Source organism: Salvelinus fontinalis, chromosome 20 (assembly GCF_029448725.1).
Source record: "Salvelinus fontinalis isolate EN_2023a chromosome 20, ASM2944872v1, whole genome shotgun sequence".
In the NCBI taxonomy this organism is placed as follows: domain Eukaryota; kingdom Metazoa; phylum Chordata; class Actinopteri; order Salmoniformes; family Salmonidae; genus Salvelinus; species Salvelinus fontinalis.
The window spans coordinates 26,390,479-26,402,658 of NC_074684.1; the positions used below are offsets into that span (position 1 = coordinate 26,390,479).

The 12,180-nt window shown below is 42.6% G+C and overlaps 1 long non-coding RNA gene across 1 annotated transcript in view; it reads right to left on the reverse strand.

Moving 5' to 3' along the window:
* The window catches only part of LOC129817596 (uncharacterized), a 33,976-nt gene extending 26,825 nt beyond the window's left edge, over positions 1 to 7,151 (reverse strand). Inside the window, exons 1-2 of the long non-coding RNA XR_008753741.1 lie at positions 5,753 to 7,151; positions 4,834 to 5,043 (exon numbers count right to left, since the gene is read on the reverse strand). This is a non-coding gene — a long non-coding RNA (uncharacterized LOC129817596). The remainder of the gene's footprint in view (positions 1 to 4,833; positions 5,044 to 5,752) is intronic.
* Positions 7,152 to 12,180: the final 5,029 nt, after the last annotated feature.

Consider the following 12,180-nt stretch of genomic DNA (forward strand, 5'->3'; position numbering starts at 1 on the left):
CGTGAAGACTTCTGCCTGAAGCCCATATACGCCACAGCGTACATGTTGGTCCCTAAGTGCAGTATGCTGGCAAGAGCATCCTGTCTGGTGCAGGGATTAACAAGGCCTATGGTGTCTTCACTACCGTGTCTCGCCACTTTGGCCTGGATGAGGGCAAGGTTCTTGGCAGTCTGGCGAAGGACACTTCCAAGCAAGGGCTTTGGGATGGAGATGCAATATGGCAGTCGTGCCAACATATCTCATCAGCCACCTGGTGGAAGGGACTTTGGGGATCTGAGGCTCTTTCCTGCGTTGCCTCCATCATCCTCCAAATCCCACCAACATCAGCCGCATCAGAGCGCAACTGGTCCTTGTTTGGGAACACACACACCAAAGCATGCAACAGGCTGACCAATACAACTGTTGAAAAATTGGTGTCCACCTGGGAATATGTGAGGCTTTTTGAGCCTGACAACGAGCCATCCTCAACAAGGTTGGAAAGTGACAGTGAAGATGAGGCCTCAGAGTCTGATATTCAAGAGGTAGACATTGAGGAGGTCCAGGGAGAAGACATGGAAGCCTGAGACGAAGATAACCAAAGCTTTAGTTTCTAGACGATCATTTTACAGATATATGTTGAAAACATTTTTGGGAGATGCGAGGGATCATTCAATATTCCCTTTTGTAGTTCCGTGAAATCATCCCATGTGAAGAGTCAACTCATTTAATTAAAGTTCAATTCGTAACTAAAAATGTTTTTTTTTGTATTTCTATTGGAATGTTTTAATCATTTGCAATTATGTCTACTTATGATAAGGTAAAAGGTCTCTGTCTCCATATGATATAGTAAATCTATCCAATGCAAAAAAACATCTACATTTAAATGGTATCAATATTAATTTGCATATATTTCCACTAATTCCCATATATTTCTGTTAATTCCCATATATTCCCACGGAAAGTTTCCACCTCTGAATATTCCCCAAAATGTGCAACCCTGTTTTGGTTCTGTATTGTAGCACTTTGGATTTGTAAATGATACATAGACTATGAGGTTATAGAGCAGACTGTCAGCTTTAATTTTAGGGTATTTTCATGGTACCAAATCATTGGATTCTACCATAATTACGGATAGGCCTGAATGAATCGTGAATAATGATGAGTGAGAAAGTTAGACCCACAAACATCATACCCCCCCAAAAAAAGCTAACCTCCCCTGTTATTGTAATTGTGAGATGTTAGCATGTCTTGGGGGTATGATATTTGTGCATCTGTAACTTTCTCACTCATCATTATTCACGATTCATTCAGGCCTATCCGTAACCATGGTAGCATCCACATTAATGTTGAAGTGTTTAGAAACATATTACATTCTTATTTACAATAAAAGTGACTCCAAAATGACACAATACAATATTTACCATTAAATCTACTTGCCACAAAATAATCTGGAACACAACCAAAACAAACAGCAAATGCATCCAAGAAGCTTGTTGAGTCACAAGCTCGATGTAATATTGCATGCTAGGCATATGGGACCAAATACTAAACTTGATTACTTTAATACAAATATAAGTGAATTTATCCCAATACTTTTGGTTCCCTAACATTTGGTACAAAAAGTGGTGTAATTTCTAAACGGTTCACCTGATATAGATGAATACCCTCAAATTAAAGCTGACAGTCTGCACTTTAACCCCATAATCATTGTATCATTTCAACTCCAAAGTGCTGGAGTAGAGCCAAAACAAAATCGAAGGATTGTCACTGTGGCAATAATTATGGCAGACACTGTGTTTCCTCCCACCTATTAATCTTCATTTAGAAAGGGACAACACGCCCTTCACAACTCATCTGTGACAGCCTTTATTCAAGCCTATTGACACTAAGGTGATTGTCTGTTCCCTCAGAAGCTAATAAGTATTGGTACTGCCAGTCATAACGCATTAGTCATTACACACAGCGGGTGGGGTGCTGTTTAAAATGCCAGGTCTGTTCCCACATTTCATATCTCACTTGTTCTCCATGCACTTCTTTACTTCCTCCTACAGTATCACCAGTCTGGGAGGAGTTATACATTACTGTTACGTTAAAATAGAAAAATGCATTATCTTATAAACGTACACCATTCTCCCCTCAATATCCCAGTGGGACAAATGATGGCTGTCTATAAACTGTGTGTGGATCATTAGATTTTAGTGTCAAGGGTCAAAGCAAAGGCCATTTCATCAGTTACAGCTTCGATGGGCTTTTAATGAAGGTTAACAGCTGGCGATATAAGCACCTATAAACTTCAATGCCACTTGATGACCGTCATTTCTTTCCGAGGGTCAAGATTTTATCGATCTCAGGTCAACTTGATGTTACATTTAGTCATGCGAAGAGCATACACATTGAGATTAAAATGAGAACCCGTCACTTTGGAATTAAAACAATATAGGTCTACAGTTTTAGAATTAAGAAATAAGGCACGAGGGGGTGCGGTATATAACAAGGCTAACTACACCGCTCGCGTTCGAAAATAAATGTAGAAATCTATTTTATTCAATTATTGCGCGCGCCAACGAGCGTCTGTGTTGCCAAGGGCTAAAATAGAAGTCAGTTCTATTTCTGACGCAAATCGCGCTGCAAGTCCTGCCTCTCCCATCTCCTCGTTGGTTTATAGAAGCCAAATTGTTAGAGATGGCGCCGAAGGAGATGGCTGCCTCGCTTTGCGTTCTCAGGAAACTATGCAACAAAACAAAGGAGATGATCGTGGACTTCAGGAAACAGCAGAGGGAGCACCCCCCTATCCACATCGACGGGACAGTAGTGGAGAAGGTGGAAAGTTTCAAGTTCCTCGGCGTACACATCACGGACAAACTTAAATGATCCACCCACACAGACAGCGTGGTGAAGAAGGCGCAACAGCGCATCTTCAACCGCAGGAGGCTGAAGAAATTTGGCTTGTCACCAAAAACACTCAAACTTTTACAGATGCACAATCGAGAGCATCCTGTTGGGCTGTATCACCGCTCCGCCCACAACCATAAGGCTCTCCAGAGGGTAGTGAGGTCTGCACAACGCATCACCGGGGGCAAACTACCTGCCCCCCAGGACACCTACACCACCCGATGTCACAGGAAGGCGAAAAAGATAATCAAGGACAACAATCACCCGAGCAATCCTGTTCACCCCGCTATCATCCAGAAGGCGAGGTCAGTTCAGGTGCATCAAAGCTGGGACCGAGAGACTGAAAAACAGCTTGACAAGGCCATCAGACTGTTAAACAGCCATCACTAACATTGAGTCAGTATGTTGGCAGCAGCCACTCAATCTCTAATCACTTTAAAAATTGGATGTAATAAATGTATCACTAGTCACTTTAAACTATGCCACTTGATATATGGGTTTACATACCCTACTTATCTCATATGTATATACTGTACTCTATACCATCTACTGCATCTTGCCTATGCCATTCGGCCATCACTAATCCATATATATTTTTACGTACATATTCTTATTCATTCCTTTACACTTGTGTGTATAAGGTAGTTGTTGTGAAATTGTTAGATTACTTGTTAAATATTACTGCACGGTCGGAACTAGAAGCACAAGCATTTCGCTACACTCACATTAACATCTGCTAACCATGTGTATGTGACAAATAAAATTTGATTTGAAGCAGGTACCCACGTGCTATCTCCTCATTGGTTATACCCACATGGGTGACTGAAAGACGAACGAGGTCAGTAACGCACCTAATTTATGAAAGTTGCCAATCGCATTATAAAGTCAAGAGAAGAAAAAGCCTGGAAGGAGGAGAGATGACTAGAAACAATCCGGTTAACCGTTTTATGTGTGGATTAATTGTCGGAGTAGAGGACCTTGTGCATTTCAGGTAAAATAACTACTCAATGTTAATATCCCAGGACAAATTAGCTAGCAACAGCAAGCTAGCTAAATAGGACAAATTAGCTAGCAAGTGCAAGCTAGCTAGCTAAATTGCCATACATGTTCAATGCTTTTCGACCTGTCCCCAAATTAATATAATTGGTCCAGAGTTTGTTTTGATATTTTAACCTGCGTGTCGTGATCGCGTTTGGTGTGGGGGGGCAAAATACATTTATACACGATGGCGCACCCGCGCAGCCGGTTTGGGTTCCGTGTAAGGGCTGTTCTTAGGCACGATGCAACGCGAAGTGCATGGACACAGCCCTTAGCCGTGGTATATTGGCCATGTATCACAAACCCCAGAGGTGCCTTATTGCTATTATAAACTGGTTACCAACGTAATTAGAGCAGTAAAAATACCTGTTTTGTCATACGCGTGGTATACGGTCTGATATACCACGGCTGTCAGCCAATCAGCATTCAGGGCTCGAACCACCCAGTTTATAATGTAAGAATAATGCATTTCAAACACCTACACACATATCACTCTATAAAATGTATTCTCATGAATTTACTACGATATGCTGTGCACTATGTTCTCTTACCCTGGTGAGCTGGTCATTGCATTATAGCAGCTCAGTGAGCTCTTTCAGGGCATCTTCCATGTGTGCCACAAACTTCAGGGAGGGCTGTCTGTGGGAGAGCTAGTGGTCCACTGCCTGAGCTGCCACTAGGGACACCTGCAGGAGCAGTGAGTGAGGGGGCAGGGCCCTGGCATCCCTACTAGCTGCCATCACACAGGACAGCAGCTGGCACACTGAGTCTTCCACCACCAACCTGTCCCCATCCCATCCCTGTCCAGGCTGAGCCCTCCAGCCTCTGCTCCCATCACCTCTCCCTCCACCCTGTTCAGCCAACATAGGCTTTGGCGGAACTGCATACAGAGCAGCATGGCCTTTCCCCGAGGGCTTAACTCACACAAACTGGAGAATGGTATCTGGGGAGCCATGGTGTTGACAGGTGGGAAGGCTGGCTGGGCACTGGGTGGTTCTTCAGAGTCTTGAGTGGGTTGCAGTGTCTCTTTGTTGTTTTCTGCCCCACAGCCAGAGTCCATGTCTGAGTTGAGCTGATCTTTCAACGAGCCTGGCCCCACAAGGTCCTGAGAGAGCAGGCCCATGAAACCATCTCCTGCAGGTTGCACCAAGTCAGACAGACATGAGCTTAGGATCACCATTCACATCTCATTGTCAGCCTCATTATATTCACAGTGACACTGAATGAAGCATTGTATCTAAAACATTGCTGTTTTCACCCAATTAGCTATGTTATTAAACTTCATTAAATCATGTCTCTCTCACCTTTATAGCAATCCACTGTCACCTTGTGTAATTTCATATAGCCGCATTCTTAAAATGTGTTTTGCACATCAAAGGACGATGGGCCTTGTTTCCAAAGCAACCTTATGTGTCCATAACCTCATTAATGAGCTAGATGCATTAGCCACAATGCCCTTCAGTTCAATAATACACCCGGCTAATAGCTAGACTCTGAAAACAGCAGCTTGTCCACTCCTCACATAGACATTGTAATCCAATTACCATCCATGCCAGACATGCAGAGCAGTCCTTTACTAACTGACAATGAGCTACATTTAATGAGCATGAATTAGGCTGTTCATCAATTGAACAAAATAATAAACTGGAGGGAGGCTATTTACCGTGGCAGTAGAAAGCTGGGTATCTCCAGCAGCTCTAAAGTACAATGGGCCCACTGTATTGTATATGTGATTGACCAATCTTGGTGACACATTTTTAAATATTATGAGGTGTACTATGAGTCACACTTGGGGGAGAGGGGGTTAGCTAGCAGGGGGAGAGGATGGATGAAAGAGACCCACCAGCATCTGCGCCACTGGTGTTCTTCGGCTTTGAAAGCATCTGGGTGAGTAGGAGCTCTTGTCGCAGTCTAAGCATTCCCTCCTAGTTGCCCGGAGCAAAGATTTGCATAATTAAACCAAGATAGACCACGGCCTGTCGTTTCCAATGGGAACAAATGAGCCATAGTGGGCAGAGCACGCAAGGAGGGGGGCTGAGCCCGCAAGGAGGGGGGCTGAGCCAAGCACGATCCTATTGGTGCGTTCTAGCATCATCTGCATATTTCCGTTAGGGAACGCCTACCCTGTGAATTGTGCAATTACATTTCACCCCTTCTAAACAACTTTTGCAAAAGGGTAAAGTGTACAAACATCAATCCACTCTGTTCATAACAGATTCTAGTTTTGGAAACAGAAAACTGTATTGAGATCAAATGTTTAATCTATGAGAACATGTGCAGAATGTTGGCCATCTATCTCGTTCCATCTTCTCACTGCTCGCCAGTGGGCTTTCTCAATTCAATAGACTTCATTGACATGGCAAGTTAAATTACTTACATTGTCAAAGTATACATATAACAAAAATGGTGGGACCAACAGCAATAATAATAGTAGTGAACACCAAGCGGATGCTTCACATTTATACATCCAGTGAAATATCTGTCTCATTGTTCTATACGTGCCCTGGGCTTTGGTTTTCCAGGCCTCATCCTGACAATGTTCTGCGTGCTGTCGACCACTTCTCCTGGAAGATTTAACGTTACTCTTTATTAGGACAACAGCCACTGCATGTTGAGCTTTCCGAACACCCCATTCCGCGATGTCTATGCCTGAAAGCAACCGAAAACAATTATCTTGTCAGAGTAGCTATGTGATGTTATGTTAACTAGCTAGCTATCTCCTAATCGTGTTCACTACTAAACACACCCCCCTACACTAACTAGCTCAATTAGCCTGGGCCCCAGGCTGGGGACGAGATTATTAGCCATCTTTGACGAAAAAGCTAGCAACTGTTAGCGCAACGTTTGCAAGAAGTCGGCTACTAGCCCAGCAATGTCACGATAAATTGCTGCACAACCCTCGAAATTGTAACCAAACCTTGGTTAAGACAAACAAACGAGTCATGCTACAAACTACCACTAGCTAACCAAACGCTAGCTTGCTCACCATCGGTAACGTTAGCAGGAGGACTTTGCTCCATTTTGTGATCCATCAAGCCGAGTTCATCAACACCTGATGAGGCGGAATACCGCAACGATCATTTATTTAGCTAACGTTAACAATGGCATGCTGAAAATATCAGATATTGACACCTGGACTGTCGGTTTGCATAGGAGCACATTAGCTGGCTAGATAGATCATTGGTAGTTGGTTAACCTCTGCGCATGATGATCGCAGTCAATAATTTCAGAGCGCGCACACATGTTATTGATCTTAACTGCAATCGTTTTCACTACTGAACATATCCACTAGAAGAAGAAAAAAATGTCCCTCCCCCAAAATATTTTTTATTGATGAAATATTGCAGTGCAGCTGCCTTTTAGCTTCACAAGTAATCGCGTGTAAGCACTGGGTGAGCTTCAGGGCTTCCTCACTTTTTTTCAATTTGAGAAGACACGGAAAATGTATTCTGATCAATTCTAAATAAATTATATTTAATAACCACAAAAATTCCATGAAAAACGATAGAATGACAAACCAAATAAATATGTAGGCTACAGCAGCCTAGAGGTAGGTAAATAGTGTTTTTTTCCCTGTCTTCTCTCGGCTACATGTGTGCACTGCAGAGGCTGGAGGCTTGAAAACTTCAGAACGTTGGGGGCACTTGTATGCCTTGATGTTCATAAAACTCCACCGACCTTCTCTAGCGCACTGGAACCCAGAATGATATGTGACCACTTGGTTAATTAAAGCGACACCGATCTGCCGAGGACACCCAAACCAGAGTGGCTTCCGTAAAGCCCAAGAGCCTTACCGTCTCGGAAAGTTGTTGCAGCCCTGCATGGGATCTTTAGCCTATGTTGACTATTGGTTGAGTCTGACTCAGGGTCCGTTAGGGTAGGCTACGTCAGAGTTGAGAATTGGAAATGTGAATTGGGCAAAGTTGGAGGTAAAAATGCATTTAGGTTATAGTTTATTGAGATGAATGAATACACCACACCAAAATATTTTTGTTTTAAAACGAATTTCCTGCAATTATACATAGTAATGATTAATGTTCATTACTTGGTCAATTTATTTGTTGATTAAATATATGCAAATACATTATATGAATTCAGAGTTAAGCCCTCTGTTTCCTTTCATTCTTTATTCTGTAATAGGTACACTACAGTACCAGCCAAAAGTTTGGACACACCTACTCATTCAAGGGTTTTTCTTTATTTTTTACTATTTTCTACATTGTAGAATAATAGTGAAGACATCCCAATTATGAAATAACACATATGGAATCATGTGGTAACCAAAAAAGTGTTAAATAAATCTAAATATATTTTATATTTGAGATTCTTCAAAGTAGCCATCCTTTGCCTTGATGACAGAATTGTACACTTTTGGCATTCTCTCAACCAGCTTCACCTGGAATGCTTTTCTAACAGTCTTGGAGTTCCCACATATGCTGAGAACTTGTTGTCTGCTTTTCCTTCACTCTGTGGTCCAACTCATCCCAAACCATCTCAATTGGGGTGGGGCCGAGTGATTGTGGATGCCAGGTCAGCTGATGCAACACTCCATCATACTCCTTCTTGGTCAAATAGCCCTTGCACCGCCTGGAGGTGTGTTGGGTCATTGTCCTGTTGAAAAACAAATGATAGTCCCACTAAGCACAAACCAGATGGGATGGCGTATCGCTGCAGAATGCTGTGGTAGCCATGCTGGTTAGGTGTGCCTTGAATTCTAAATAAATCACTGACAGTGTCACCAGCAAAGCACCCCCCCACCATCACACCTCCTCCTCCTCCATGCTTCACGGTGGGAACCACACATGCAGAGATCATCTGTTCACCTACTCTGCGTCTCACAAAGACACGGCGGTTGGAACCAAAACTCTCAAATTTGGACTCATCAGACCAAAGGACAGATTTCCACCGGTCTAATGTCCATTGCTCGTGTTTCTTGGCCCAAGCAAATCTCTTACACTTATTGGTGTCGTTTAGTCGTGGTTTCTTTGCAGCAATTCGACCACGAAGGCCTGATTCACGCAGTCTCCTCTGAACAGTTGATGTTGAGATGTGTCTATTAATTGAACTCTGAAGCATTTATTTGGGCTGCGATTTCTGAGGCTGGTAACTCTCATGAACTTATCCTCAGTAGCAGAGGTAAGTCTTCCTTTCCTGTGGTGGTCCTCATGAGAGCCAGTTTCATCATAGTGCGTGATGGTTTTTGCGACTGCACTTGAAGAAACTTTAAAAGTTCTTGAAATGTTCCAGATTGACTGACCTTCATGCCATAAACAGTAATGATAGACTGTCATTTCTCTATGCTTATTTTAGCTGTTCATGCCATAATATGGACTTGGTATTTTATCAAATAGAGCTATCTTCTATATACCACCCCTACCTTGTCACAACACAACTGATTGGTTCAAACACATTAAGAAGGAAAGAAATTCCACAAATTAACTTTTAAAAAGGCACACTTGTTAATTGAAATCCATTTCAGGTGACTACCTCATGAAGCTGGTGGAGAGAATGCCAAGAGTGTGTAAAGCTGTCATCAAGGTAAAGGGTGGCTACTTTGAAGAATCTACAACATTAAATATTTTGACTTGTTTAACACTTTTTTGGTTACTATATGATTCCATATGTTATTTCATAGTTGGGATGTCTTCTGTATTATTCTACAATGTAGAAAATAGTAAAAATAAAGAAACCCCTTGAATGAGTAGGTGTTTCCAAACTTTTGACTGGTACTGTATATATACAAAAGTATGTGGACACACCTTCAAATTAGTGGATTAGTTTATTTCAGCCACACCGGTTGCTGACAGGTGTATAAAATCGAGCACACAACCATCTCCATAGACAAACATTGGCAGTACAATGGCCTTAGTGATGAGCTCAGTGACTTTTAACATGGCACCGTCATAGGATGTCACCTTTCCAACAAGTCAGTTCGTCACATTTCTGCAGCGGTCAACTGTAAGTGGTTTTATTGTGAAGTGGAAAAGCATAGGAGCAACAACAGCTCAGCCACGAAGTGGTAGGCACCACAAGCTGACAGAACGGGACCGCTGAGTGCTGAAGCACGCAGCACGTAAAAATCATCTGTCCTCTGTTGCAACACTCCCTATCGAGTTCCAAACTTCCCCTGGAAGCAACGTCAGCACAATAACTGATAGTCTGGAGCTTCTTGAATTGGGTTTTCATGGCCGAGCATCCGCACACAACCCTAAGATTGCCATGCGCAATGCCAAGCGTTGGTTGGAGTGGTGTAAAGCTTGCCGCCATTGGACTCTGGAGCAGTGGAAACGCATTCTCTGGAATGATGAATCACGCTTCACCATCTGGCAGTCCAACGGACATATCTGGGTTTGGCGGATGCCAGGAAAACGCTACCTGCCCGAATGCATAGTGCCAACGGTAAAGTTTGTTGGAGGAGGAATAAGGGTCTGGGGCTGTTTTTCATTGTTCGGCCTAGGCCCCTTAGTTCCAGTGAAGGGAAATCTTAATGCTACACTATACAATGACATTATAGACAATTCTGTGCTTACAACTTTGTGGCAAAAGTTTGGGGAAAGGCCCTTTCCTGTTTCAGTATGACAATGCCCCTGTGCATAAAGCGAGGTCCAAACAGAAATGGTTTGTCGAGATCGGAGTGGAAGAACTTGACTGGCCTGCACAGAGCCCTGAACTCAATCCCATCAAACACCTTTGGGACGCATTAGAACGCCGTCTGCAAGCTAGGCCTAACTGCTCAACAGTGCCCGACCTCACTAATGCTCTTGTGGCTGAATGGAAGCATGTACCCGCAGCAATGTTCCAACATCTAGTGGAAAGCCTTCCCAGAAGAGTGGAGGCCGTTATAGCAACAAAGTGGGTACCAATTCCATATTAATGTTGCATACGCCTAATAGTCCTACTCATCACTTATTATTATTATTATGATTACAAATAGAAGATTATCATTCCCACAATGGTGCTTGTTTAGTAGAGTTAGATCAAAGCTGAATCAATGTCTTGCAAGATCACATAACAGTTCATTAGTATTTTATAGAACAGAACCAAATAGCATAGCAGGCCTATAACATTACTGTTACACCAAAAACACCACATTTTTTATGAGATTTTAGGATGGTTAGCTGAAGATGAATAGTCAAAAAATATATATAATGTGCCAAAACTCAGTGCCACTATGCAGGATAAATGCTTTGATTGAAACAAAATACAAGAAAGGCTAATATCGTCTGCTTTAATTCGCTCATGAAACAGTAATTCAACAAGATCTAAATGCATATGCTATTCCCATGACACTGATTGAGATCAATTAAATGATTGGCATGGAGATGCAGTTTCACCGGTAAAACGTGAATAATTATCATTCCTGGTGGACATTGATGATGGCCTATTTTGAAATGAGGTATGCCTAACTTGGTGTTTGAGGGTATTAAAATAGAACATGTTCTTGAGACAATATGTGTGGGCATAGGCAGACGTTGCAATTGGAGGATGCATTTTATGCATATTTTATAACAGGAATCTCCAACTCTGTTCCTGGAGAGCTACCATTCTGTATGTTTTGCATTCCAACCCTAATCTAGCGCACCTGATTCTAATAATTAGCTGGTTTATAAGATGAATTGGGTTAGTTACAACTGTGGAGTGAAACCCTACAGGATGGTTGCACTCCAGGAACAGGGTTGATGGGCTATTCAATAGGCTACATCTGTTTGTACAAATGTTTTCTGCTACCTCATATAAAAAAGAACACTACACCATTGCAAGTAAGATCTGTGGTAGGTCTGTAGCCTTGGTGTCATGTGCTGCATGTGGTCCCGCTGGCTTCATCCATCTGAGCAGAAGCCAAAATAAAACCGTTCCGTTCTCATTATGAACAGGGTAAATAAAGGACCTTGAACCATGGACCACTCCCCTGTTCACTCCGAGACTTAATGCCACTATTTTGATCTGCGCTGACCACGTTTTAACCTTCTCCATTTACAGTGCATTCGGAAAGTATTCAGATCCCTTTTTCCACATGTTGTTACGTTACAGACTTATTCAAAAAGTTTCTCCCATTCTTCTCTGCAGATTCTCTCAAGCTCTGTCAGGTCTCTCCATTTTCAGGTCTCTCCAGAGATGTTCGATTGGGTTCAAGACTAGGCTCTGGCTGGGACCCTCAAGGACATTCAGAAACTTGTCCCGAAGCCTCTCCTGCGTTGTCTTGGCTGTGTGCTTAGGGTTGTTGTCCTGTTGGAAGGTGAACCTTCACCCCAGTCTGAGATCCTGAGTGTT